The sequence below is a fragment of the Ranitomeya variabilis genome, chromosome 5, assembly GCF_051348905.1.
Source record: "Ranitomeya variabilis isolate aRanVar5 chromosome 5, aRanVar5.hap1, whole genome shotgun sequence".
Lineage (NCBI taxonomy): Eukaryota > Metazoa > Chordata > Amphibia > Anura > Dendrobatidae > Ranitomeya > Ranitomeya variabilis.
In genome coordinates, this window is record NC_135236.1 from 600,614,714 (window position 1) to 600,637,518 (window position 22,805).

The following is a 22,805-nucleotide window of genomic DNA, read 5'->3' on the forward strand; positions in this document are numbered from 1 at the left end:
CCTCCTACGCATGACAAAGCTAAGAGGTTGATCTCCACCATCTCAAATTTGTTGTCCATAGAAATGCTGTCTTTCCATATAGTTATGATTAGGAATAATGCTGACTACTGGGTTGCCAATTTGTTAAAACCACATTATAAATCCAATTTAGCCAGATGATTCCCACCCTAGAAAGAGAACCGCGAATGCTGTAGTATCAAAACACACTTGTATACAACCTTAAGAGAGCTTTTCCCCAAGACAGCAGTGAAGCACACAATTTGCATCGCAGCTTTAGACTTCCAACCTCCATCTCGTCAATTCGTCAACGCCAAAATATTAGCAGCAGTGGTGGAAGTGGAAGAAGCAATTTCTATAAGTCTTTTGACACTTTTATTAGACCAACCAGCACAACAGAATCCAAGTCTTACACGAGGTGAAAGAATGGAGAGGATGGTGCAGGAGTATGTAGAACTAAATATCAATACCATCCGGGAAGGTTTGGACCCTTTCACATTTTGGTGTTCCAAAATGGATGAGTGGCCTGAGCTCACCTCACACGCCTTGGAGCTTTTATCGTGCCCGGCAGACAGCGTTATCTTAGAACGTGTCTTCAGCGCTGCTGGTGGTGTCCTGATGGATAAGTGCAAACGGATGTCCACTGAAAATGTTGACCGTCTAACTTTCATTAGGATGAAGAAGTCATGGATCTCCAAGGACTTTTGCACCCCAATTGCAGACTGTGCAGACTGGGTGATGTTGCATTTTTTGTGTGATGCATTAATGTCACATAACTGCACTCTATGATATCTATAGTGTCATTTCTGTGGTTGCTACTGCTTCTGATTTTAACACAAATTTCTTGTAATGCGAACAGTCATGGTTGGTCAACATCTGCTGTGTTATCTATAGTGGAAGACGCGTCGGTCCCAATTATATTGTGAAAGTTATTCCACTTCGGTGGTGTCAGGTCCTCATTTTTAAAAATGTGAAAATTCCAAGTTGGGTGTCCATCTGCTGGTCTGGGTGTTGTGTAAGACCTGTTGATCCCTATTCTACTATTTCTTCTGTGGTGAAATTGATGCCACTTTGGTGGTGTCTGCGAATAATTTTTGGAAACGTGAACACTCCTGGTTGGTTGTCCTTCTCCTGGATTGGGTGTAGAGAAAGACCTGTTGGTCCCTATTTGACTATTTCTACTGTGGTGAAATTGATGCCATTTTGGTGTTGCCTGCCAATAACTTTTGGAAATGGTAACAATCCTGGTTGGGTGTCCATCTGCAGGATTGGCTGTAGAGAAATTCCTGTTGGTCCCTATTAGACTATTTCTACTGTTGTGAAATTGATGCCACTTCTGTGGTGTAAGGCTCTCATTTCTTTAAATGTGAATACTCCTTGTAGGTTGTCCATCTGCTGGATTGGGTATAGTGAAAGACCTATCAGTCCCTATTATACTATTTCTACTGTGTTGAAATTGATGCCACGTTTGTGGTGTCTGCCAATAATTTTTGGAAACAGTCATGGTTAGGTCTTCTTGCCTGTAGCAGTAGGGTGCCAAGAACGTCAGGCCTCCACTTCCTTGAACTCAGCTACCTGTGTTACTATCATTAAAGTTTTCTCTCAATGGTAGTCTACAAAACTGATATTTGTGCCACCTGAATGTGGCTCAGCATGAAAGCAGGTACAGGTATTGCATGTGGTATCAGGGCTCCCAGCAAAGGGGCCCTACACCGATCCCTCACCCACCTCATCTTACTGTGACATTCATTGAAAGCTGTAAATGCTGTCCCAGACCCGATACCTCATGCCTGGCTGATTGCTGCTGTTCCATGCTGCAATTTGTACTGTGGGTGAATTGAGGCCACTTTCCTTGTGTCTGTGACTCATTTGATGTATTTTGGCAGCATTTTGGGCCATTCTAAGGTGTTGAGCATGCGTTTGTTTTTGCCTCCCATTGACTATAAAGGCGTTCGGTTATGTTCAGCGAATATTCGGCAAATTAATCGGTGATTAAGTGCACATTCGGGGAACGTGACCCGAACCGAATATTGAGATATTCACTCATCTCTAGTTAGGGGTACTTATTCCTCAGGGTCGCTTTTTAATGGCGTTGAGATATAAGTTTATAGCGCCCCCCAGCGTTGGAGATTCTCCGGGGTCTCGGCTACTGGGGGTAACTGAGATCTCAGAGAACATGATTCGGGTCAGTTTTTACTGACCCCAGTGTTGCGATCACTGTTATTCACGAAATAACGGCGACCACAAAGAAAAACAGATTTCCCATTTAATTTTTCTCTCCTCTGATATGATCTAGCACATCAGAGGAGAGAGAAATAGGGTCCCCTAAGCCCTAACCCCCCCCCCCCCGACCCTCCTGCATCCCCCAATCCTGTCCTCCAGCTGTCGGTGTCTTCTTCCGGGGAAAAAAATGGGTTGCGCATGCGCAGTGCGCTTGCTGAGATCTGCCTCCTGGCATTAAGAGGAAATTTATCCTATTGGTGCATTTTGATCGCTGTGATTACCTCTCTGAGCCTACTCAAGATTATTGTTCCCTTGTTTGTTCTATCCCAGCTGTCTTTAGTTGCAGTGGGGATCGACTATTGCTAAACCTATCCTTCCCTAAGCAGGACATTATTGCCAGGATCAGCCAGATTCCTGCTCGGCGATAGGTGCAGAACCTATATAGGGATATTTAAGGCAGACAGGGTGACTTTAGTTCTGCTTAGGCCTCTCAACTCCCCCCTTCCCTAGTGTTGGGCTCCCTTCCCCTCTTCTCTTCATGTTGCACTTAGTCTTCCCACACTATGTGTGACAAATACCACATTTACATAATTTCTTTACATTTTGGCTCTTTTACACAATAAAAACTATTTTATAGAAAAATAATTGTTTTTGCATCACTTTATGCTGTGAGCTGTAACTTTTTTATTTCTCCGTTAATGGCTCTTTATGGCAGCTTGTTTTATTTATACTAGATGGTGGCCCGATTCTAACGCATCGGGTATTCTAGTATATGTATGTATATATCAGCCACATAGTATATAGCACAGGCCACGTAGTATATAGGAGCCATGTAGTATATAGCAGACAAATAGTACGTGGCCTGTGCTATTGTGCTATATAGTATGTGGCTGCTATATACATACATATTGTAGAATACTCTATGCGTTAATACAGGCCACACAATATATAACACAGCCCAAACAGTGTATAACACAGCCCACGTACTATGTAACACAGGCCACGCAGTATATAGCAGCCACGTAGTATATAACACAGGCAACGTAGTACATAACACAGGCCATGCAATATATAGCACAGCCCACGCAGTACAAAACACAGGCCACATAGTATGTAACACTGGCCACGTAGTATATAGCAGCCATGTAGTATATAACGCAGCCCACGCAGTATCTAACACTGCCCACGTAGTATATACAGTAGCAGCCATGTAGTATATAGTACTGCCCACGTAGTATATAGCAGCCATGTAGTATATAGTACTGCCCACGTAGTATATAGCAGCCATGTAGTATATAGTACTGCCCACGTAGTATATAGCAGCTATGCAGTATATAGTACTGCCCACGTAGTATATAGCAGCTATGTAGTATATAATACTGCCCACGTAGTATATAGCAGCCATGTAGTATATAGTACTGCCCACGTAGTATATAGCAGCCATGTAGTATATAGCACTGCCCACGTAGTATATAGCAGCCATGTAGTATATAGTACTGCCCACGTAGTATATAGCAGCCATGTAGTATATAATAGTGCCCACGTAGTATATAGCAGCCATGTAGTATATAACGCAGCCCACGCAGTATTTAGCAGTGTGGGCACCATATCCCTGTTAAAAAAAAGAATTAAAATAAAAAAATAGTTACATACTCACCCCCTGGGATCCAACGGCGCTCTGGCGATGTGCGCGCGGCTGCCGCCATCTTCCGTTCCCAGGATGCATTGCAAAATTACCCAGAAGACTTAGCGGTCTCGCGAGACCGCTAAGTCTTCTGGGTAATTTCGCAATGCATCTCTGGGACCGGAAGCTGGCGGAAGGCGCGAGCGCATCGTCGGACTACGGAGGGTGAGTATAGCAGATTTTTTTATTATTATTTTTAACATTAGATTTTTTTACTATTGATGCTGCATAGGCAGCATCAATAGTAAAAAGTTGGGGACACACAGGGTTAATAGCAGCGGTAACGTTACCCGCGGCATAGCGTGGTACGTTACCGCTGGGATTAACCCTGTGTGAGCGATGAGGGGAGTATGGAGTGGGCATCGGTCACTGACTGCGGGGAGTATGGAGTGGGCGCCGGGCACTGACTGCAGGGAGTATGGAGCGGGCGCCGGGCACTGACTGCAGGGGAGTAGGGAGGGACTAATCGGACTGTGCCCGTCGCTGATTGGTCGCGGCAGCCATGACAGGCAGCTGGCGAGACCAATCAGCGACGCGGGATTTCCGTGACGGAAGTTGCAGACAGAAAGACGGAAGTACCCCTTAGACAATTATATATATATAGATTCTCCTTTTCGATCGCGTTATATTCCCCCTTTTTTGGTGGTATAATAAAAAAGCATCTATTTTTGTCAGGATTTAAATAATTTGATAGTCTTATAGATTAGGTTGTTACGTTTGTGATTTTTTTTTTAAATGTTTAAAAAATGTACTTTTAGTAACAACTTTTCTCAGTACCGCTATGGGATTTTAATTTGTATTAATCTGATCGCTGGTATAATCATTGCAATGCATTACACCTGTCACGGGTGTGTCAGGTGTGACAGACAGTCATTCTGGATCCGGCTGTAGAAGGTCATTGCGCTTCGCTCTGCAGGCACCTTCTGGATCTTGCATCTCTGTGGAGTGATATCCTTCTCCCTATAGGACCTAGCCTAGTGGTGATCTCCACCATCAGCTGCTGATTAACACACCCTTGCTGGTGTTTAAATACCTTTAGTTGCTTCATCAAGGTGCCGCTGGTAGTTCTATTTCCCTATGTTTGGTTGGAAGTACTAGTAGGCAAATAGTTCCTTCTTGGAGTTCTCTTGGTGGATAGCTGGCGTGATTTGTTTGGTGTCTTCTCAAGCTAAGTCTATTCCCTCGTTTGTTTATCTTATTTTCTCTAGTTGTAGGGGTTTACTAGTGCTTGCCCGTCCCCTCCCTATCCAAGGCCTATTTCTAAGGGCAGTCAGAGATTAGGCTCCTGCTAGCGATAGATGCAGAACCTATTTAGAGATGTTAGGGGAGACAGGGTGCTATCAGATCTGTCTAGGGTTCTCAACTCCTCCCTTTCCTCACCCTTTTCCCCTTGTTGTGTATCTAGCAGCTCCCTCACCCAGCATGACAATACCAGTTAGTACTGCACTGACATAAGCTTATTACACTATACTCCTGGTATGGTCTAAATAGGCCTCAATAGCTGACTGACCCAAAGCTCATCATGACGACCTCGGGTTGCCATGACAATGCTTGGTCCCTCGAAATGATGTCATGGGGGCTCTGATCGAAAGTAAGAAGGAGACGCCTCCCTTTCACAGCCGTCTAAATTCTGCGATCGGGTTAAATGGTCCAGGGCGTTGCATGCACCGTTCCTGGCCATGACAGCCGGAACTTGACTTTTGCGGGCACTTCTGTGCTTGTATGATCGCCACTTAAGTTTACGTCATAGTCGGGAAGTGGTTCCCGCAAAACGAGACAAACTTAAGACAAATGTCGTGAATGGGTTGCCTGATTGTGAAAAGTCAAGAATTGTTAAATGTTTTAAAGAGGAATGCATTAATTTTGAAATTGCTAAGATATTGTGATGTGACCACAGAACCAAAGTTTTGTTGCAAATAGTCAACAGGGTCGCAAAAGACATGTTAAGAAAAAAAAGATGTACATTAACTGCCAAGAATTTCAGAAGACTCAAACGTGAAGCAACTAGGAACTCATTATCACCTAGTGCTGTCAAATTCCAGAGCTGCAACCCCCCTGGATTGTCCAGAAGTACTCAGTCCTCAGGGACATGGTTAAGGCAAGAGCGACAGAAGCCTTAGCACCACTGAACAGACACTTTTGGTGAAACGTCAAGACTGGGACAAGAATTATCTGAAGACTGTTTTTTTAAAGGTTTTATAGACTGATGAGATGAGAGTGGCTCTTGGCAGATCAGACAGATGGTCCGTGACTGGATCAGTAGTGAGCAGAGACCTCAACTTCGACTCGTATGCCAGTGAAGTGGAGGTGGGGTAGTGCTATGGCCTGGTTTTATTAAAGATGAGCTAAAGGTTAACTACCAAACCTACTGCCAGATTTTATAAGGTGTGGTGCAGGAAAAAGACTGCATTGTTGAAAAAAACAATGATTTTTATGCAGGACACTTGTCAATTGCATGCAACAATAATAAATAAAAGATAATACTGAATAAATATTAAGAAAACAGATACAAATATAATTTACACATTATCATGTATGTATTAATGTTGTTTTTTTTTTTATCTTTTATTCAAATTATTTTTTGCACTTTCATATTTTACTTTAAATCCTTCCAATACTCTTTAGGTTCCCAATTGCTATATTTACTTCATGCGCTACAGTCTATATTGGCCTATTATCACCGTTATCATTTTTCCAGCTATTTCCATGGACACACAGTAGGTTTATTCTTAGGGGCAGTCATTGTCTATTCATTTAATTCCCTCCTTGGATACTCAGTGCTCAAGATATTTCTAAGCCCTTGCCTACATCTGAGCAACCACACTGATACATTTATTCTTCACATACTGTTATTCTTAACTCCTTCATGACATTTGTCGTAATAATACGTCCATGGGCTTATCTGAAAAAAAAAAAAACAATTAAAGTACACATTTGGTATCGCTATGTCCACAACTACCCGACCTATAAAATTGTGCCACTAGTTAACCCCTTTAGTGAACACCATAAAAATTTAAAAAAAAAACAAGGCAAAAAGCAATGCTTTATCATCATGCAGCCGAACAAAAAGTGGAATAAAACGCAATCAAAAACTCACCTTTGTCCCCCATGAAATTAGGAGTATAGCCACAACTTAGACATTTTTAGGTGCTCTCTATAAACACATCTGTTTAGGGTGACCTATCAGGGTCCCTAATCAAAGTCCTTTTTATATATACGCTGCTCAAAAAAAATGAAGGGAACACTAAAATCCCACATCCTAGATATCACTGAATGAAATATTCCAGTTGTAAATCTTTATTCATTATATATTGGAATGCGAACAGTAAAACCTAAAAATGATCAATGTAAATCACAACTAATATCCCATGTAGGTCTGGAGTTGGAATGATGCTCAAAATCAAAGTGGAAAATCAAATTGCTGGCTGATCCAACTTCAGTGGAAATGCCTCAAGACAAGTAAATGATGCTCAGTGGTGTGTGTGGCCTCCACATGCCTGTATGGCCTCCCTACAACGCCTGGGCATGCTCCTAATGAGGCGGCGGATGGTCTCCTGAGGGATCTCCTCCAAGACCTGGACTAAAGCATCCGCCAACTTCTGGACAGTCTGTGGTGCAACATGACGTCGGTGGATGGAGTAAGACATGATGTCCCAGATGTGTTCAGTTCGATTCAGGTCTGGGGAATGGGTGGGCCAGTCAATGCCTTCATCTTGCGGGAACTGCTGACACACTTCAGCTACATGAGGTCTGGCATTGTGCTGCATTAGCAGGAACCAGGGCCAACCGCATCAGCATATGGTCTCACAAGGGGTCTGAGGATCTCATCTCGGTACCTAATGCCAGGCTACCTATGGCGAGCACATAGAGGGCTGTGCGGCCCTCCAAAGAAATGCTACCCCACACCATTACTGACCCACTGCCAAACTAGTCACGCTGAAGGATGTTGCAGGCAGATCGCTCTCCACGGCGTCTCCTCACTCTGTCACGTCTGTCACATGTGCTCAGTGTGAACCTGCTTTCATCTGTGAAGAGCACAAGGCGCCAGTGGCGAATTTACCAATCCTGGTGTTCTGTGGCAAATGCCAAGCGTCCTGCACGGTGTTGGGCTGGGAGCATAACCCCATCTGTGGACGTTTGGCACTCGGACCATCCTCATGGAGTTTGTTTCTAACCGTTTTTGCAGATACATGCACATTTGTGGCCTGCTGGAGGTCATTTTGCAGGGCTCTGGCAGTGCTCCTCCTGTTCCTCCTTGCATAAAGGCTGAAGTAGCGGTCCTGCTGCTGGGTTGTTGCCCTCCTACGACCTCCACGTCTCCTGGTGTACTGGCCTGTCTCCTGGTAGCTCCTCCAGCCTCTGGACACTACGCTGACAGACACAGCAAACCTTCTTGCCACAGCTCGCATTGATGTGCCATCCTGGATGAGCTGCACTACCTGAGCCATTTGTGTGGGTTGTAGAGTCCGTCTCATGCTGCTACGAGTGTGAAAGCACAACCAACATTCAAAAGTGACCAAAACATCAGCCAGAAAGCATTGGTACTGAGATGTGGTCTGTGGTCCCCACCTGCAGAACCACTCCTTTATTGAGTGTCTTGATAATTGCAAATAATTTCCATCTGTTGTCTATTCTATTTGCACAACAGCATGTGCAATTGTGTAAGTTTGATTTACTTGGAGTTATATTCTGTTGTTTAAGTGTTCCATTTATTTTTTGAGCAGTGTATATTGCTTAGTCTCTACATCTCTGATCATAATTCGCCATCAAACTCAACCATACCCGAAAGGCAAATCCAGCCTTTATCTACACCCATTTCCTCAAGATGGTTGTACCATCATTGTAAATAAGCACCTGTAATTTGTGTCACCCCCATCCCATTGTAGGTTGTAAGGTCTGAAGAGCAGGGTCGTCATTATTTTTGCTTTAATTGATTATCTTAAACTTGGTAACTTTTGACTGTTTTATATGAACTGCTGACTTGTAAAGCTATGCGGAATGTACCTAATAGACTCGCGTATAAGCTGATCCGAGTATAAGCCGAGGCACCTAATTTAGCGATGGAAAACTGGGTAAGCTTATTGACTCCGGTATATAGTCAACTGCAGAACCGTGAACACTGCTGTCCACTGCTAGAGTTGGGCCTCAGGATGCAATGGTTGTCGTGGTTGCATAACTCTGTGTCTACGTAACATGCCTATCTTCCTTGTTCTCTGCTGAGCTATTCAGCTGCATGCCTCTGGGTTTACACCAAGTGTGATCTACTAGCTCATCGTCATCCTCTCTGTTCTCCCACTCCTCACCCTGAGAGCCACCCTCCTCCTCTTCCTGCTTTGACAGCACAGTACAGTCCGCAGGCGCTTCAAGTATGAGTCTCAGCACAAATGGATCACCTTCACCCAATGAGGCTAACGTCTGTTGATGAGGGATTGGATTATGCTCGGACCCAACTTCGGCCATAGATCAAACTGAGAAAAAATTGGCCATCAGTGCAGATGATTTCCTCCTCTTGACTCTGAATCTTTAAAGTACACTTCCGATGCCCATGGCATACAATGTGTGAAGAGATCTGCAGACTCAGCCATCTGTGGTTCCCAACAGTCAGTTGGGTGGTTGGAGAGTTGTTATGTGAGTGATAACAAGGGTAATTGGGGTGCCACCACTGAGGACTGTACTGTGTGTGATGTTAAGGTGGAGGAAGAGGAGCAGTGGCCACTTGATGCAGCGCTTGCCATCTACTGGAGCACATGTTCTTTCTGGCCCTCATCTACAAAGCGTTCCGCTGTACAGCTGCCAGAGGAAGGGAGTGGAGTAGCCCGTCCACTAACAGAAGTTGTAAAAATGCTGCACAATTGCTCACCGCAGCAAAACAAGCCGACTTCTCATCCCTCATATCATACCTGTCTCACAACCCTAAATCACTATTCAGTACTTTTAATTCTCTTCTGTGTCCACCAGCTCCCTCTCCTCTTATCTCAGCTGAAAACTTTGCCTCACTACCTGTGAACTTGACACAATAACGTCCCACTTCATTCCAAACTTTACCTCAGTCTTCATCACAAACCTAACCCATCTCTTCAACCTGTCACTAACAACTGGTGTCTTCCCTCCTGATTGAAACATACCTCGATCACCCCATCCTCAAAAAGCTCACCCTTGACCCATCCTCTGTGTCTAGCTATCGCCCCATATCATATCTCCCCTATGCCTCCAATCTACTTGAATAACACATCCATTTTGAACTGTCCTTTCCTCTTGCTCCCTCTTTGACCGCTTACAATCTGGCTTCAGACCACACCATTCCACTGAAACTGCCCTAACTAAAGTCACCAACCTACTAACCGCCAAATGAAAGCGATGCAAGTTTGTCCTTCTCCTGGACCTGGCATCTGCCTTTGACACAGTGGACTATTCCTTCTTACTATTGACTTTCTGTTGACATTACAGACTTGGCCCTTTGTTGGATCTCCTTGTACCTAACAGGACATTCAGTGTTTCCCTCTCACATACCACCTCATCTCGCCCCTATGTGTTGTTGTTCACCAAGGTTCAATTATAGGACCGGTCACTATGCTTAGGACATTAATGCTCTCCCTCCCTTTTAAATTGACCGCTCACATCAACCATAAGTATTCCCAGCCTATAGCAGGGCGACACCTTCCATTTAAGGCTTCTCCAATATGAAGGTGCCTGAGCTACATTGTTAGTTTGCCTCGCATGCTTGCTAGTTGTCAGGTTTCCCAGGTCCGCCCGTCTGCTTGTCTACCCTGTACCCGTCTGCTCTTACCTGTCTGTGCCTGTCTGCTCTCACCTGTTTGTGCTCTTCTGTCCATCAGCTGGTCCAGATCACACCTGCCAGTTCAACAGACTAGCCCGCACCTCACAGTGCTTTTCTGTTCCTCAGCCGGTTTAATCTGCACCCGTGATTCCAGTGTCCCTACAGTGCCTGCCTGCATTCTTCATCCCTCCTTCGGGCCGTAGCAGCTTATCCACTGTAGGGGGGGTCAGTTGTCACCTTCTGTAGGTCAGCCATGGAGTAGCACCTGGTACCACTGTAACAAGGTGGCACAGGGTGGTAGTCATTGCCGAGTCCACTAGGTCACAGTCAGTGAGCACCCTGGCCCCTTGCACATGAAATGACAGTTCTACTCCCAGCCCCTGGTCACAGTTTTTCATGTCATGTCAGGACAGCGTCTTCCAGATGAACCACACTTCACACTGTATAGGGCCCAACATTGGCAACTTGTATTTTAATGATGAGGAAGAAGAAATAAACAAGAGACGTATAATTCTTGTTCTGTCCCTAATCACAGCAATGGCTGCAGCAGCAAAGTCCACATGCCAGAATCTGAACGCTTAAAGTCCCTTTGGGGGGGCACCTACATAGTCCTGGTGCCCGTTTCACTGCCTATGGGTCCGGGGCAGCAGTTTCTGTCCCCCTCCTGGGGTATGGCATGCTCCCAACAGGGGAGCACATCCTGCCACAGCCAAGCCTCAGCCTGGCCAGGTTCTGACCAGGAAGCAGGAGCCTCCTGCTCCCTTGAGGCTGCAAGTCCAGCTCCCTCAGTTTACCATTTTTTTTCCTGCCTCTAGCATGTGGATTACAAACACAGCACAACAGTTGTTCATGACAGACACAGCACATTTAACAGTGTAAAACACAAGGGGGTAACATTAAGGTATAAGTGGTACATAACTTTACACAACAGCATAAAACACATGACAATACAGAGACATTTTACAATAAGGTATTATCACATAGGTACACCATCCGGATTCTGCATAAAGTGCACGAGACAAGCATAAAGGAGAGGGGCAGCATTGAGGGTCTCCACCACCTCCTTACACCGCTTCCTTGTCCTTCCTTGGGTCTCAGTTTTTGTCTGCTGCCACTTATCCGAGTTGGGATTTGGTAGGCCACCTAGTTTCGCCCCTCCAGACTTTCAGAAGGATACGGGTCAGTGGTTCCACCTCCTTGCCCATTATAGTCTCCATCTGCTGTGTTGGCTGTAGTGAAAGAGGTGTTCGTCCCCGCTCTACTAGTTCTACTATATTGCAATTGATGCCACTTTGGTGCCTGCCACTAATTTTTGTAAATGTGTAGACCCCTGGTTGGGTTTCCTTCATGCGTGTTGCCGCTTGCAGTACGCCTCCGAGACTGTAAGTTCTCCACTTCCTTGGAGTCAGCTACCCGTGTTGCTATCCTTAGGTTTTTCTGACAATAGTAGTCTATGAAATTTATAAGATATGTGTGCCACCTGAGTGTGGCTGAGCTTTAAAGCAGGCTGAGCTGTTGCATGTGGTATCAGAGGTCCCAGCACTGAAGGCCTACACTGATCCTTCACCCGCCTCGTTTTACTGTGACGTTCAATTGAAAGCTGTAAATGCTGTCCCTGACCCCGATACCTCATGCCTGACTGATTGCTGCAGTGCCATGCTACAATTTGTACTGTGGGTGAATTGAGGCCACTTTTCTGGTGTCTCGCCCTCATTTGATGTGTTTTGGCAGCTTATGGGGTAGTTATAAGGTGTTGTGCATGCGTTTGTTTTTGCCTCCCATTTACTTGATTGGCGTTCTGTTATGCTCGGTGAATATTCGCCGAATATTGCAAATTCAGTGATCGTAATACGAACCGGACATTGAAATATTCATTTATCTCTACATGAGAACTATTTTTTTTTTTTTTTAAATGAAGAGATTTTGGATGAGAGTGTCAAGTTTTCCGGCTTTTCATTAATATTTAGCAACTCAGACTTGGAGGAGTTTATTTTACAATTTGATAAAAGACGAAAGGCGCACATTTTTTTTTGATTAACAGTTTAATAGAATCCCATGGGTCTGTGAGGTAGAAGAGGACATCATCTGCAAATGCAGCTGTTTTATGTTCTTTTTTGCTACATTTTATACCTTGGATTATGGGATTTTGTCTTATTTTTTAGAGGAAAGTTTCCATAACAAGAACAAACAAGAGGGGAGAGAGAGGGCAACCCTGTCTCGTCCCATTTTTTATCCCAAACTATAAAAGAGTTTATTATTGATCTTCAGCCGAGACAAAGGTTCTTAATAAACTAGACCTTCCTCAACTTCAAATCCCAGACTGGACATCAGTAGAAGACTTTCTTAGTCTCCCACCATTACCAAAACATGATAGTAAACTTTTGTATAGTTTTATTTTTTATGTTTTCAAAACTTAGATTTTATTTTTACTTTAATTTTGTAGTTAAGAGAACTTGTCACCAGAAATAATACTATTAACCTGTATATATGCAGTTAATCGGCAGGACAATAGCGTTATTATACTGCTACAATAGCGTTATTTTACTGCTCGCTTCTTGCACATAGCTGAATGCAACAGAGAGAAAATTAACTTTATTCTCCCTGCCAGCATTCGGTTTCAGTCATGGGAGTGGGTTGTCGCTGGTTCAGTCACCCACACTGAATATACAGAGCGGTAGCTATCACTTCTCCCCCAGCCCTGACTGACACTGGGACAGCATTGGGGCTGGCTGTCATTCAATGCCGGGGGTGCAGTTGCAGCCACCACTCTCTATACTCAGAGCGGATAACTGAACAAGCGCCACGCCCATGACTGAAGCTAAATGCTGGTGGGAAGAATAAAGTTAATTTTCTCCCCGCTGCATTCGGCTACGCATAGGCTTTGGGCAGCATAATAACACTATTGACCTGCAGATTAAACATACATCTGTAAGTTAATATAGTTATTTCTGGTGACAAGTTCCCTTTAAAAGTCCTAAACATTCAATCATTCGATCGCTTATGCTATATACTGCAGTAACATACACTTCTCAAAAAAATAAAAGCAGCACTTAAACAACAGAAAGTAACTCCAAGTCAATCACATTTTTGTGAAATCAACCTGTCTGGTTGTGAAGCAACACTCGTTGTGAATTAATATCTCGTTTTGTTGTGCAAATGGTACAGACAACTGGTAGAAATGACAGGCAATTAGCAAGACAACCCTTATAAAGAAGTGCTTCTGCAGGGAGTAACAGAACATTGCTCACTTTTGCATTTTGTCATTGCTCTCACCCCTAGAGTTACTGTACAGTAGCACGAGACTGTGTCTAAAACTGACAGTAGTTGCTCAGGTAGTGCAGCTCATTTAGGATGGCACATCCATGTGAGATGTTGCAAGAAAGGTAGCTGTGTCTGTCAGTGCAATGATCAGCGCATGGAACAGATAGCAAGAGAAAGGCCAGTACGCCAGGAGACGTGAAGGGGACATAGGAGGGCAACAACCCAGCTGCACGACTGCTACCTCCTCCTTTGTGCAAAGAGGAGCAGTCCCAGAGCCTTGTAAAATGACCTTCAGTAGGCTGATAACATCCATGTGTCTGCTCAAACTGAAAACACCAAGATTGGCAGATTAGACAAAGGCGCCCTGTGCTCTTCACAGATGAGAGCATGTTCACATTCTCCGGTATAACCAGTTTGGCAGTGGGTCAGTAATGGTGTGGGGAGGCATTTCTTTGGAGGGCCCCACAGCCCTCTTTGTGATAGCCAGAGGTATCCTGACTGCCATTAGGTAATGGGATGAGAACATCAGACCCATTGTGAGAATATATGCAAGTGCAGTGGGCCCTGGGTTCCTTCTGATGCATAACAATGCTAGGCCTCATGTGGCTGAAGTGTGTCAGCAATTATGAAGGCATTGATGCTATGGATTGACATGCCCGTTCTCCAGACCTGAATCCAATCGAGCACATCTAGAACATCATATTTCTTTCCATTCACCAATGCCACCTTGTACCACAGACTGTCCAGGAGTTGGTGGATGCTTTAGTCCAGGTCTGGGAGGAGATCCCTCAGGAGAACATCCACCACCACTTCAAGAGCATGCCCAGATGTTGTAGGGATGTCATACAGGAACGTGGAGGCCACATACTCTACTGAGCATCATTTCAATTTGAGTATCATTCCAAATCCAAACGTCCATGGGATACTAATTTTGATTTAGATTGATCATTTATATGTTTTACTGTGCTCAACGCATTCTATTATGTAATGAATAAATATTTGCAACTGGAATATTTCATTCATTGATATCAAGGATTTTGTATTTTAGTATTCCCTTTATTTTTTTCGAGCAGTATGTTATTTCAGTACATGACAAAATTGTCTCAGTGCCAAAGGAAGAAAAACATGGGAGTAATAAATGTCTTCAGCAGGTCTCCTGGTGCAAAGGCATCAAATCAATTGCCATTGTCGTTGTGGTCCGATGGGAGCTGGTGCGGCATCATGTAATTGCTTTGACAATGGCATTTAAGAGGTTAAACTAGATTGAAGTGAACTCTTATAGCTGTATTTACAGGCAGATAGTGGCAATGTAATACAGCTGTAATCTGGTACATATGAAGCACACTCTGCTGCTGAACCTGCTTCAGTTTTTATCCAACGACCTGTTATGAAACTGTTCAATAATATTCTCCATTAGTAAAAATCAACAAACAAGCACTTTGAAATGTTACTATTTGCAGACTTGCATGAGACGATCAAGCAATTTATGAATTATTGGAAATTCATCATGAAATAATGTCATATTATTTAAAGGAGTATTTCCATGAACAATGTTAATTTCAAAGTTGTTTTTTTCAATAGATTGAAATAATAAGTATAGATGTGATTTAAAAAAAAATCCTGTGCTGAGATAATCTTATAAACGTGCCCCTGCTGTGTACTGTGTATTGGCTGTGTCTGACCATGCCGGAACATTGTCTGATCACACCACAGCTCCTGCGCAGGGGAGGAAGGAGAAGAGAGTACCGTATTTTTCGGACTACAAGACGCACTTTTTCCCCCCAAAAAAAGGAGGGAAAATAGGGGGTGCGTCTAATAGTCATAATGCAGGCTTACACGCAGTGGTGTGGTGGCGGCGGCAGAGGTGCGGCGGCAGAGGTGCGGGGATGAGGAGGCGCAGTGAGCGGGGTCCCTTTCACCGGTGAGAAGATGCAGCAGCCAGGTAAGCAGCAGAGCCGGGTGAATCATGTTGTTATCGGTGGTGTCGGCCATCTTCCTGAGGCCGCGCGTGCGCAGATGGAGTGCTCTGCTTCCCGGGGCTTCAGGAAAATGGCCGCGGGAGTCCGTGCGTGCGCAGATGGAGATCGCGGTGCCATTTACCTGAAGCCGAGTTCGCAGATTTAGATCTTTGCTTCAGGAAAATGGCCGCCGCGATCTCCATCTGCGCATGCGCGGCCTCCCGCGAACATTTTCTTGAAGCCCCAGGAAGCAGAGCACTCCATCTGCGCACGCGCGGCCTCAGGAAGATGACCGCCACTACCGATAACAACATGATTCACCCGGCTCTGCTGCTTACCGGGCTGCTGCATCATCTCACCGGTGAAAGGGACCCCGCTCACTGCGCCTCCTCATCCCCACACCTCTGCCGCCGCACCTCTGCCGGTAACCAGTGCTGCAACCCTCCAATGGACACCAGGCCGTGGCGTCGTCCACCTAAGCAGGAAGGGACCCTGCTCAGGTGCACGCCGTACCGCATCACCCCACCTCTGCCGACACCATGCCTCCTGTGACCCTGCTCTGCCACCGCCAGCCCTCAGGTAAGATACTGTAAATTCGGACAATAAGACGGACCCCCATCTTATAAAAAAAATCTTTTTTTTCTGCAATTTTCACCCCAAATTTGGGGTGCGTCTTATGGTCCCGTGCGACTTATAGTCCGAAAAATACGGTATACTGACAGGACAGTGTGGAATCACAGCTGATTCTTTTTATGAGTTACAACATTTCACTGCCTGTTTTTAAAAAATGTTTTGCCTCAAAAATAGAATCAGCTGTGATCCCTTTCTGTAATGTCTGTATATTTTTTTGCTTCCTCACCTGTCCAAAAGATTTGGTATGATCAGAACATGTACAGTCAGACACGCCATTACACAGTTACATAGCAGGGACACATTTATAAGAGTTTCTCAGCACATGAACATTTTTTTAAACATCCAAGTGTGGAAATTTTTAATATTCCAAGATCTATTAATTAAAATGAACTTTGTTAATAGGACAACCCCTTTAATTGTTTTTATATTAAATGCATTTTTAAAAACATTTCATAATGTGATTTTCTTTTGTTTTTGTTTTTAAATTTTCCAAATCACTATATAAGAAAAGGAGAACTTAGGCAATTTTCATGCTGGCACTAGAACTGATATCAGGCTTACACTTCCTGAATTTTTCAGGAGCCACATGGACATAGGCAGCAGTAGACTGACTGATTCATTGACTTTTTATAAAAGTAATTGTTGGGCATGCACTGATCTGGGAAAAGCTCTTTGAAGGAAGTGGGAGGAGGTGAGCTGTGATCATCCTCTGTTGTGAATGGTGACTTTTTATAAAGGGGGTGTCATTGGAAAGTCATCTGTACAGAACAGAAAATCCAGTATTATGCTTAGCGACGTGTGAAAATTGCAATATTTCTGATTCTTTTTTTTAAATATAGTAATATGCAAAATGGAAAAACAATATTTTTTTCAGTATCAATAATCATTGTGTCCTTGTCGTAATAATGATTTAGAACTTGATTTTTACATTTAAGTCCTGGTTGAAATCGTTTGATTAATTACATTTCAAATTCATTCTTTTTTTTATAAAAATGTAATCTCCAGTCCTCTCCTTTATCAGACATGATAAAAAGTGCTGGATCCTTTCTTACCATGTTGCATTGAGTTTAGCTGTCTCTTGCTGTTCACCAAGCTGTCCATGCAACCTGTAAGCGTTATTAGCATTTTCAGCAGTGTGGTGGGAAAATCTTTTTAGACTAACCTAATTCTCTTCATAAAACATAATATCTGTGTGAAATTACCAGTCTTGTAAAGACTTGATTGGAAAAGCTGAGAGAATTTCACTGAAACATCTTTCTTTCTCCGTCAACAGTTCCTGTAACTCTCAGAAGATAGATGAAAATCCAAACAAATTGTCATTTGCACTTTGAAGAATTTCTCTTCATGACTGGTCATCAGGCTGCCCTTCTGTAAGTGGGAAAATAACATATGTATGTCTGATTGCTGCCCATGTTTTAGGCAGCACAAATGAGTTATTTACATTGCTGTAGATTACCGTTATTTAACCCTTTCGTGCTCGGGCCTGTTTTTGCCTTCGTGACCGGGCCAATTTTTACAATTCTGACCACTGTCACCTTATGAGGTAATAAATCTGGAATGCTACAATGGATCCTGGTGATTCTGAGATGGTTTTCGCATGACATATTGTACTTTAGGATAGTGGTAAAATTTCTTCAATGTGACTTGCGTTTATTTGTGAAGAAAAAAAAGATCTGTCAAAAATCTTTAAAATTTCGCAATTTTCATACTTTTAGTTTTTATGCCCTTAAATCAGAGAGTCATATCGCACAAAATAGTTAATAAATAACATTTCCTACATGTCTACTTTGCATCAGCACAATTTTGGAACTGAAAGGTTTTTTGTTAGGAAGTTATAAGGGTTAAAAGTTGACCAACGATTTTTCATTTTATCAACAAATTTTACCAAACTATTTTTTTAAGGGACCATCTCACATTTGAAGTCACTTTGAGGGGTCTATATGAAAGAAAATACCTAAAAGTGACACCATTCTAAAAACTACACCCCTCAAGGTGCGCAAAAACACATTTAAGAAGTTTATTAACCCTTCAGGTGCTTCACAGGGATGACTAGAATGTGGAAGGAAATAATAAACATTTACTTTTTTTTCACATAAATTTTCCTTTTGACCTATTTTTTTTTACTTTCACAAGAGTAACAGGAGAAAATGGACTATACATTTTGTTTTTCAATTACTCCTGAGCATGCCAGTGGAAACCCCCAACAAGTGACACCATTTTGGAAACTAGACCCCTTACGGAACTTATGTAGTTGTGTATTGAGCACCTTGAACCCACAGGTGCTTCACAGAAGTTTATAACGTAGAGCCGTGGAAATAAAAAAATAATAACATTCTTCCCAAATAAATCTTTTAGCTCCATATTTTGCATTTTCATAAGGGTAATGGGCGAAATTGCTTCATACAATTTCTTGTGCAATTTCTCCTGAGCACGCAGATACCCCATATGTGGGTGAATACTACTGTTGGGCGCTCGGAAGGGAAGGAGCGCCATTTGACTTTTTGAATATAAGATATGCTGCAATAATTAGCGGCCGCCATGTCGCATTTGGAGAGCCCCTGATGTACCTAAACAGTGGAAACCCCCAACAAGTAACACCATTTTGGAAACTAGACCCCTTAGGGAACTTATGTAGTTGTGTATTAAGCACCTTGAACCCACAGGTGCTTCCCAGAAGTTTATAACGTGGAGCCGTGGAAATAAAAAAAATATAACATTTTTCCCAAATCTTTTTAGGATGTTGCATGTTCATAAGGGTAAAGGGGAAATTGCTCCATACAATTTGTTCTGCATTTTCTCCTGAGCACACCGATACCCTATATGTGGGGTATTTATCTAGACGTCTGGTGAGCACCTTGAACCTCCAGGGGCTTCACAGAATTTTATAATATTGAGCCATCAAAATAAAAAAACAACAACATTTTTTCCTCAAAAATGCTATATTAGCCCCCACTTATTTATTTTCACAATGATAGCAAGGGAGGGAGGGGAAGGAAAGGGGTATAAGTAACCATAATGTAGACAGCACTGTTATTAGTTATGAAGAATTTTGTCTCCATTTCTGTCTATTGTCACTAACCTCTATATTCCCATATTCAAAGGCAAACTATATACATAAAGAATGTACTCTGCATTCTATAACTCCAGACAACGTTGTCTGCTAGTTAGAACTTTGATGAATGGTGTTCCAAGTGTTCCACTTACTGTCGTATTTATGCATACAATCATTCATTATAGCAAATTTAAGATCAAGCGCATTATGTGTTTGTAGCATGTCCAAAACATCAGAGAGCCTAGGGGGTTCGAGTTTTTTCCAGAATGTAGCGATCAGATTCTTTACTATCAGCAGGAGGTGGATAATAACATGTCTAGTGGAAGGGTGGATATCTTCCAGATCCAAGGAGAACAATAACTTCTGCGGTGAGAGAACAAAGTCTCTACTGATAAGGTTGCTAATATATTCAGAGATCTCGTTCCACAAGCTCCCAAGTTTTGGGCACGTCCAAAAGACATGCACTATATCACCTTTGCATCCGCAACCTCTCCAACAAAGCGGAGACGCATCAACTTTAAAATGTGCAATTCTGGATGGTGTTAAATACCATCTGGTCAAGAGCTTGAAATATGATTCATGCTTAGGAATTGAAATTGTTGAATATGAATAACCTATGGCTTTTTCCCAATTTTTCTTAGTGGCCCTAAATTGGATGTCCCTCTCCCATTTGAGAATGTATTGGTTTTTCTTAAACTCATTGTCTTTGTTGAAAGACTTGTAAATGAACCCTGTACTCCAGAATATCTTATGACTTGTGTTTTTTAGGAGGAGAAGCGTGGTTTCTGATTTTAGTGTTCTATCAATAAATTTTTTAACTAATTCTTTTATGATGAAGTATTGCATATTTTCCTCAGACGGGATATTATATTTTTCTTTAATTTCTGAGAAGGATTTTATCTTTTTGTTACTGACCAGATCGCCCAGCTTGTCAATTCCACTCTTTAACCAATTTTCGGGAAAAGTAGTCCCAAAAGCTGTAGCTATCAGTGTTAATGGAAGTTTGTCTCTTGGATTTTGTGTATCGTTATCCCTTTGGGTGGCTAGTGATCCCCAAGCGTATGCAATTGTTGAAAGAATTGGGTGTTTTACTTTATTTTTATTTAGATTGAGTATGTGTTCAAGAAGAGTCACCTTCAGGGGTTTAGTAACCTGAATCTGGGTCTCAAGATCCCACCATGCAGGTTTTATGCCTTCCGTTAGCAAATGTTGGCTCTGTTTAATCAAATTTGCCATATAGTAAGCTCGTATGTTTGGGATTCCCATTCCCCCATTAAGCTTATTTTTGTATAGAATGTTTCTGGAAACCCTGGCCCTTTTACCCTTCCAAATGTATTCAAAGAACTTTTTATTGCAGTCTTTAAAGAAGACTGCCGGGAAAGTTACGGGGAGCGCCCTGAAGATATATAATATTTTTGGCAATATAATGGTTTTGATTGCCAAGACCCTTCCCAACCATGACAAACCCACATTCTCCCATGCCTGCAAATCTTTTGTTATGTTAGACAGAAGTGAATCACAATTCGCTCTGACTGTATTTGATATAGTCTTCCTGAATGTGACCCCCAGATAAAAAATGTCTTCCTCTTCCCAATAGAAATCAGATATCTCCTGTATAGATTTAAATGTATCTTTTGGCAGGTAGAACTGCAGTATCTTAGATTTATGATTATTTATTTTAAAATCTGAGACTTGGGAAAATTCTTTCAATGTCTCCAAAAGTGCTACAGTGGAATTGAGTGGATCCGTAAGGGTCAACAGCATATCATCCGTGAACAGACTAACTTTGATTTGTTTGTTTGGGGCGTCAAATCCTGTGATATTTACATTCTTTCATATCGCTTCAGCCAAAGGTTCAATTGCCAAAGCAAAAAGTAAGGGCGATAAAGGGCATCCTTGTCTCGTCCCATTTCTTATCCCAAAAGGTTTGGAAAGATTGTTATTAATGTAGATTCTGATGCTTGGGCATGAGTAAAGGGAGAAAACTGAGTTTATCCATGATCTGTCGAATCCGAATTTTAAGAGTACACTTTTTAAATAAGACCAGTTTATTCGGTCAAACGCCTTCTCAGCGTCTAACGCGATAAGAATCGACGGGGTGCGTGTGGAGTTGATTCTGTTGACAATATTAAGAAGTCTCCTTGACCCGTCGGAAGTTTTTCTATCTTTAATAAAGCCCGTTTGGTCATTATTAATTAATTTAGGGAGGAAATCTCTCAATCTTGTGGCCAGAATCTTTGAAAAGATCTTAATATCTGTATTGATAAGTGAAATAGGTCTGAAGTTTTTAACCTCCTCCTTGTCATTTTGAGATTTAGGGATCATTATGAGAGTGGCCTCCAACATTTCCCTTGTGATGCTTGATAGAAAACTCTTGTCATACAAGGTACGAGAATTTCTGTGAATTTCTTAAAATATTCGTTAATCAGACCGTCCGGACCGGGAGATTTTTGTGATTTTAGTAATTTTATTGTTTCTTAAATTTCTAGATCATTAATGGGTAGGTTTAGGGTGGATCGATCAGCAGCGTCAATCTGTGGTAGCTTTAATCTGTTCAAGAATTCTGTTATTTTTTGTACTCTTGTTTGAGATTCTGAGCTTATATTATATAAGTCCTTATAATATTTTACAAACTTCTCAACAATTTCCTGTGGGTGATGTTTTGTATCTCCAGTGTGGGATCTAATTTTAGACACTCTACTTTTTATTCTCTCTTCTTTCATTTTGGCCATCATAAATTTTGTGGGTTTGTTTGTTTCGGCATATGCTTTAAATTTTGAATTGTTTGTAATTTTTTCAAAATCCTCCAAAATAACCCTATTTAGTTCTTGTCTTAGTCTGAGGGTTTCAATGTGTATTTGTTGGTAGTTGGGGTCTCTGTTGTTGATAACAGTTTCTTTTGCCCTAATCTGCGTCTGAATGGTTTTAATTTTTTCTCTTTTCTTTAAATTATTTTTTGCTGCCAGTTGGATCAGCTTTCCTCTCACCACCGCGTTGTGAGCGCACCATATTGTAAAAGGGCTCATTCCCTCAGTCTCATTTTCTTCGAAATATAGTTTTAGGGAAGTTTCGATCTCCTCCCTGTACTCTGAGGTGTTCAACAAATAACCGTTGCATCTCCATAGAGCATTATTTTTGAGTGTAGGTCCAGTCAACACTTCAGTTAAGAGAGGAGAGTGATCCGAGAACGATTTGTCTAAAATGGAGGAATTTTTAATT

The 22,805-nt window shown here is 42.5% G+C and overlaps 1 long non-coding RNA gene across 1 annotated transcript in view; it reads left to right on the plus strand.

The window, feature by feature from the left end:
• Positions 1 to 17,889, plus strand: part of LOC143773876 (uncharacterized) — a 71,691-nt gene extending 53,802 nt beyond the window's left edge. Inside the window, exon 3 of the long non-coding RNA XR_013215420.1 lies at positions 17,808 to 17,889. This is a non-coding gene — a long non-coding RNA (uncharacterized LOC143773876). The remainder of the gene's footprint in view (positions 1 to 17,807) is intronic.
• Positions 17,890 to 22,805: the final 4,916 nt, after the last annotated feature.